Here is a 7472-nt window from a genome sequence, read left to right as displayed (position 1 = left end):
CATAGGGAAAGTCCAGATCCCAGAAAAATTAAGTATCTCGGAGTTTTCCAGTGAAGTGATGAATGCTCTGGTCCTAAGACCTTTGATGTGATCTTAACACCTTTGTAAGATCACCTTTTCACATTAAGTTAGAGTAGTGGTCCCAACCACTGTGTAGGGAGATGTGGGAAACATTGCCCTTCCTATAGTCACCACCCCACACACCAGGATTGCGCACTGCTCCTCAGGCAGTGCATGGGCAGGCTCTGCAATTTGGTGCAGCAGTATGTGAATACTAAAAAGTGTAGGAAAAGTAAGAAGAAACTTCTTAGTGTGAAAGGTGTCACATAGAAACAGGTTGCCATGAGGTTGTATGGTCTCCATCCTGGGAGAGAATCCCATCCTGGGAGAGGGCTTGTTATGGCCCTAACAATCTGCGGCAGCTGTGCTGGCTCTGAGCTGGAAGATGGACTGGAGGATCCCCAGAGCTCCTCCCCAGCCTCAGTTGTTGCCAGTTATGAAACATGAATAAATACCTCTATATTTACGAAGTCTCTGAACCACAAATTCCTGGGAGCAGGGAAGCTTTGTCCTACTGTTTGCTCTACTGCTTTCTGCTGCCTGCATTGATTTCTCTTAGGGCTGGTCTTGGCCACTGTCCCAGAGGATGCTGAGCTAGGCTGACCATTGGTCTGATCCAGAATGGATGTTCTTGTGTGTTAAGAGGACACTGGGCTAGACTGCAGATAAGGAGGAAGTCTGATTATGGAGGAGAGGTTAATTAGGAGAGGAGGGTAAAGCAATGCAGCTATGCCTACGATCCATGCAGGGACAGTCCTGACACTGAGCCATGTTTTCCCAATAGTCTTTATAACTTTGATTGGAGATGCTGGAAATCTGGGCAACACCAGTGTCCCCAGTCTGATCCACCTGGGCTGCTGGTGGGGCTCAGCTGCTGAAGTGCAAGGTGGGCTGGTGCCCTGTGCTCACTGCTTCTCTATGGAAACTCAGCGCAGCTTCCTCTTAATTTTAGTTGCATTGATCCAGTTTTTGGGGAGCTGACATTATCCAAAGAGCTGAACAAATTGATGTTTGTGACATTTGACCACTGGACAGTAGGGAGTCTTCAATTTGAGTTATAACACGTACCTAATTTGAAATGTGATGCTTCTGAACTTAGAAATGGAGATGAAGCAAAGTAAATTTAGTTAGAAAAACCAAAACTTCCAAGCTCCAAAGACTGCTGCTTCTTCAACTGTGAGTCCTCCGTGTCTGTCTTTATAAATGTCAGTTTCTCTATAAATAAACAATTTGCTCTTTTAAAATAATTGGTGATGACTCAATAGCTCATCTTTATTATTGTGTATTTTAAATAGGCAGACTTCAGCACATCAAACCTGTGCCTCTTTGGGGAAAAAAATAAGGCTTAAATCGTATTCAGACCTAGCCTCCCTTTCATCTGGTAGTTTACTTTCTTTGACAGATGAATGTAACTTTCTGAGATCTGTGTTTTGTTTTCAAACCCACTCACCTATTTATATAACTTTCCTTACATAGAGATTGTAATTTTTATTTTACCTTAACTGACACCAGTCAGATAAAGAGACATGTTTGTAGACATTTGCAGATTATTTATTGTATTCCAGTTGGTGTTCATAATACTCTCTCCTGAAACTTAGGTGTTTCTCATGCAAAAAGGGAGGTAAGTAAAATTGCACATGGCAATGCAGAGGTATTTTTTATTATTGCTGTTCAGTAAATACCACACTGGATAGTGCCTACAAGAAATCTGGAGAGGGAGTTTTTACAAGGGCATGTAGCGATAGGACAAGGGGGAATGGCTTTAACCTGAAAGAGGGAAGATTTAGATTAGGTATTAGGAAGAAAATTCGTACTGTAAGTGTAGTGAGGTGCTGGCACAGGTTGTCCAGAGAAGTGGCTGCCCCATCCCTGGCAGTGTTCAAAGCCAGGTTGGATGGGGCTTTGAGCAACCTGGTCTAGTGTAAGGTGTCCCTGCCTGTGGCACAGGTTTGGAACTAGATGATCATTCTATGACTGATACTGAGTAAAGGATCTCAAAACCGTTCTTGCTTGGCTATCTTCTGCTATGCCCAGTGCTGATTGCCACAAGGCTACAATATAGCTCTGCTCCTCATTTTAGTTAATGAGAAAGAAAGATGGGAAGTTCTGTTTTCATGGAGGTTGTATTATGTAAGGCTTCCGGGCCCTCCTCTTTGAGGAGGCATAGAAGTACCTTGCTGCTTTGGTGGGGAGTCTAGCTGTGCAGCAGTGATGGGGCCATTCACTAATGCTGTGCTGTGCTAGGGGAGCTATCAGAGCCTAGCACTAGCAGTGGAGGAATAGAAAATAAATTAATTCCGGTTAAACACAAGAATGAAACTACCACTCTGAGGGAAAGGTGGGTGTTTCTAGCAGCAAATAGCCAGTGGATTGGCCCACAGTGAAATGATAGCATGACCTATCAAAGGGGAATGGGACTTTTGCAAGCAGAGCAAGACTTTGGCTTCAGGACAGGCATACCTACAAATAAATACTGTTTTATTCAATCATTTGCATGTTTGATGAAAAGCACAAGCAGAAAGATTAAGAAGCTACCTTATATTATGAGGTTATCTCCTATCTGTCCATAGGAGATCCTGATTAATTGACGCTTGCTGAAAGAAAGCTTGGCTTGCAGCAGGTAGCTTTCTGCCTGTTCTATCACAATTTCTTGATGCTGTCAGAAACAGCTATGTTTTATTTTCACTATCTGGGTAGCCGTGGTTCCTCATGCCAAGGCTGCCCTTTGGGCCTGCCCCTCTGCAGTGTGGCTTGTGCCAATAGAGATCCAGGACTCCTGCACTGAGAGAATAGCTTCTGCATGCATCATCTTTAATGTAAGGATAGACTTGCATTGTCTGAATTGATTCCAGTTCATAAAACTGACATTTAATTGACATCAGAACAACCATCACTGTCCTCAGCAGAGTTAGTCCAGCTTTCATGTTTTAATAACTGTGAAAGGAACAGAGCCCCAGGTAGATTCCTTTCAAGGTAGATTCATTACGGCAGAAAAGATCATTAGCTGCTGGTAATGGATTGTTTCTCAGTAAGATAAATGCATGGTTTGAACTGCCAGTGTAGGCTCGTTTTAATGACAAAGGGAGCAGGTGAGCCATGGTATCCTGATTATTCCTTTTACTTCCCTTTTTAAAAATCCTTGAAGACCACAGAGTATTGGAAATATACTGTCCTATCTGCTAAAGAGCAGTAGAAGAAATGAGGTATCTCAAACTCCCTCGGTGTGCACCTCCTTAGCATATACTTGGCTGAACTTCATCAGGTGATGTGTGGATATTTGGTGTCAGAAGAGAAATAATGGAAGCAGTTTCCATCCATTTCAGCTGTTCAGTCACTCGTGCTGAGTGATAAGCACTGATCAGATGTGGGTATGTATTGTGCCTTGTGATGAGCATATAATGAGAGGGTCTCTGCTGTGCTGTATTCTCTAGTCCATGGGCAACATTCGTAAAACCAGGATGAGAAAAATTTGGTGACAGCCATTAGTCTGCTGGAGAAAGTTTTATATGAAGGATAAAATGCTATGTGGCAATATTCTCTCATGTATGGTGGTGCAGGGGTGGTAATGGTAGAATCCCTCCCTGCCCATAGAGTTACCTATTTCCCTGAAACCCCTTCAGGGGGGTTTCACATGGGGTATGGGGGGTCTGCCTCTGTTCTTTCCCTTCTGCTCAGTAAGGGCTCTGTTCACAGGTACAGCTCTGGCTGCAGCTGCTGCACAGGAATAAGGGAATCCTTATTCCTTATTGATTGAGAGACTGCATTTAACAGAGGCTTGCTGAGAGAAAACTGTTCCTTTGGTAAAGCACAACATCTTTCTGTGGCTTTTACCTCCTGTTTGCACTGGCATCCTGAAATATGTTTGTTTGAAAAAGTGTATAGTTGCTTTCTTAAAAAAAGACAGTCATTCCCTCTATCTTATTTACCAGAAGCACTCCCTCGTGCACTTCTCCAGAGAGAGGATAGATTTCTGAGCTGCCTGTGGTTCTGTACTTCTTGCCTCATGACATTTCCTCACAGGAAATGTTTGAAGCTTAAGCGAATGTTGAGAGTTTGGTCTCGGTCCTTATAGCTAGCAATGGCTAAGATACATGCAGTTTCAATCTTGGAAGAAGTTCACCTTGTGCTTCTTTTAATAATGGAAGTTATTTAGGTCTGGGCATCCTGTCTAGCTAATATGATTATTTTGGTTTTAAATTAAGTAGAGGTGAACGTATTCATGTGAAGAGTTTAAACCTACCTCACTACCCAGAAAGTGCAGATACTGGCATGAATAATTGCTTTTTCTCTCAAATACCTCTCTAGATTCTGTCCAGAGCATCATGTAAAAGTTTCTGAAAAGCAGTTGATAGGAAGAGACCGCCTTCACAGCACTCATTATTGTCAGTTAACGTATGCTTTGCCACAGTTTGGTGCATATTGTTAATAGCAGCTGTAACCTGTGTAACATATTAACATAGGATTTGGCAGATTTTATTGTTCTGTGCAGGCCTTTAATTCAGGATAAATGATCTGCTAGAGAGTAAGGAACTGAACTTTCTACAGGGATTTCTTGGTGAAATCCTGTGGTCTTTGTTTATTATGATGGCCTTGGATTTAACCCTCCCTCTTCCTCCTTTGTTTTGTCCATTATTATAGTCTGTGAATACGGAAGAGTTGACTTGGAAGAGGTATTGTATTTTATCGTGTAATTATATTTAAAATCCAAGTGAAAGCTCATCTGCATACCTAATTCCTTCATTACCATGTGTTACTAGAAGGGAAGTGCTGTTATTTACAAGCTATGCAGAGCTCATGACTGTGGGCTTTTTAACCCGTGGCTCTGTGCATCCTGTTGTGTTGCTGCTGTTTCATAGTCGGGCAACTCCTGTGCAGCCTTGTCCAAAATGGAGTTTTGAATCAGGGGATGAAATCCTAGGGGCACTGAAGAAACTTGTGAGCTCCCACTGGAGTCAGGCTTTTTCTTACCCTGAATGGTGGCTGGAGCCCCATGCAGTTCTCTCTCTCCCCCCATGCAAGCCTCTCAGTGGGGATTGAAGTAGTATCAGGAAGGCAGTGTAGAAAAAAGCTCCAGTTCTGAATAGGCATTTGAATGCACAATCTATTTAGTGAATGCCTTCTCACTAGTAGTTTTCTAGGATGTTTACGCCGTGTCAAATACCGTGTAGGCACATCTGTTCTGATTTATATGATCTCAATATCCGCATTTTAATTGAAATGATGCTCAGGAAGTTCTATACTTACGAGTTGTTTTGCTTGTGGCATACAATTAGTTAATGTTTTTTAAATATCTCTTCCTCCCTTCCCCTCCCCTCCCCTCCCATACATGTGTAAGGAGTATGGTGATAGAATCACGGAATCATAAAATGGTTTGGGTTGGAAAGGACCTTAAAGGTCATCTAGTTCTGACCGCCTTGCTATGACTTGAAAGACTGTAAATGACCAGGGTGGTTGTAGATTTCATCCAAAATGGATCCCATAGGAAGACCAGGCATCCCTGCACCCTGCAGCTTACAGTTGTTGATTACTGCTTTAGGCAGCTGCCTGTTGATTTTGTTGAATGTCTGACAGACCCCAGCACACTGGGCTTGTGTGTGCATTCATAGCAGGCAAATGCACTGCTTTCAGAATCCAGTGCTGGTAGAATTGCTGTTTGGAACATGGTATTAAATACTGATTTAGCATTAACACTTCAGGAGATGGTGGTCTTAACACTGCTTCCTGCTAGAATATTCTGCAAAACATCCCTGGGTATGTTGATGGACTGTAGTGCTGCTTGTCTGGTACAAACAGACGGGTTAACATCCCGCTCGAGTAAAGGTTCTGGAGAAAAAAGATACATATCTTCTGTACACGAGTTTTGCTAGATAAGTATTTCAGGCAGGTAAGCAACTCGGGGAATGTTTAGTAGCATTTGCACATGGAAATCATTGGTTACCTTCGTTGGAGTCTGTATTAATATCACGTAATTAAAACAATACCTCAGTCTGTTTCGTCCTCTGGCATAAGTCATTGTTTTATCTTCTTTAGCTGCAAATTTATAGTGATTTAGTGTTATGTGTGTTCAGAGGTCATTATTGCATATCTGCTAAGCATTTGCAGTGCTGGATGTTTAACATTTACAGCTTATGATGCTAAAAATCATAGTCTTTCACTTCATTCACGGGAAGAGTGTTCTTGTGACTGATGTTTGTGACCTTGTTTTTCAGAATTACTTTGTATTCCAGCATGTCACTTACTGTGTACTTAACTCTAAGTATGTAATGTGAAAATTTAATTCATTTATTGATTCATACATGCTTTTGAGAGGTTTTAAAATCTTTACAAAACAAGATTTTGGGGGCTGGATTCTGAACTGCTCCTTTCTTTAGGCTGAGGCAATTTGATCTCCCATTTTAATCCTTCCCTGGTGCAGCTGGGAACCATTCCCGCTCATCCGGTTACTGGATTTTAGGGGTAAGAAAGAGCTCAGCACCTCCCTCTACAGGAAACTGAGGTTGCTCCTCAGCCACGTTTTCTCCAAACTAGACAAGCCCAAAGTCCTTAGTTGCAGGGATAATCATGTTGATAAAGATATCAAGCAGGGGTAGCCCTGGTATTGAGCCCTCAGGAGCTCTGCTGGTGACCGCTTGCCGGCCACATGTAATCCCCAAAACAATTTGTCAGAAGTGGGATTCGAACCCACGCCTCCAGGGGAGACTGCGACCTGAACGCAGCGCCTTAGACCGCTCGGCCATCCTGACCCATGGAGGGAGGTGCTTTCACTGTATTAGTCGTGTGTTTCTGCACATTTTATATTGTATTATTTTTCTCATACAGAGGATAGTACAAAGTATTCTAAACTAAAATGTGTGTTGTGTTGAATATGAGGTAGTTGTAATAACTGATGTTAATTTGGTACAGGCAGGTGTTTCATTCTGTGAATATCTGAGTACTAGTATTTTTAGAAAGAAGCAGGGACTGTTGCACATAAATTTATGTATGGCAAGTCGCAGAAGTTTAAAGGTGTACAGAAATGTGGTATGTTGCACAAGCGCATTGCTTAAGGCTGATTTTTTTCCTGTGATGTCTCTGAAAATCCTTTTGAGACATGTACAAGTTATTCATGGTGAGAGTTCTGTGTAATATTTGACAGGAGAGTGTAACACTGAAACAAATTGTCCTTGTGCTTCAGTTTTATAAAAGGAAGTCCTGTACTTGAAAGCTGCATCCAGGAAGCTCTGAACATATAAATTTGGTCAAGATTTGGGAGTAAAAGTCAATATGGAAGGCAAGAGGTATTATACTTGTTTGGGAGCATCAAGTTTAAAATACAATGTGTCTCTTTGGAATGTGAATTTAATAGAAAAATCAAATTTTTGAATGTTACAACTAGAAGTTATCAGAGACGGCAAGTACACCCCTAGCCCCAA

The 7472-nt window shown here is 42.0% G+C and overlaps 1 non-coding gene across 1 annotated transcript; it reads right to left on the bottom strand.

The window, feature by feature from the left end:
- Window positions 1–6720: 6720 nt before the first annotated feature.
- On the bottom strand, window positions 6721–6803 carry TRNAL-CAG. Its single transcript has one exon. It is a non-coding gene; the product is annotated as a tRNA-Leu (tRNA).
- Between the last annotated feature and the right edge of the window lie 669 nt (window positions 6804–7472).

Source organism: Nestor notabilis, unplaced genomic scaffold (assembly GCF_000696875.1).
Source record: "Nestor notabilis isolate BGI_N333 unplaced genomic scaffold, ASM69687v1 scaffold14263, whole genome shotgun sequence".
Lineage (NCBI taxonomy): Eukaryota > Metazoa > Chordata > Aves > Psittaciformes > Psittacidae > Nestor > Nestor notabilis.
Note: the sequence above shows the minus strand (reverse complement) of the source record. Positions and strands in the feature narration are given on the sequence as shown.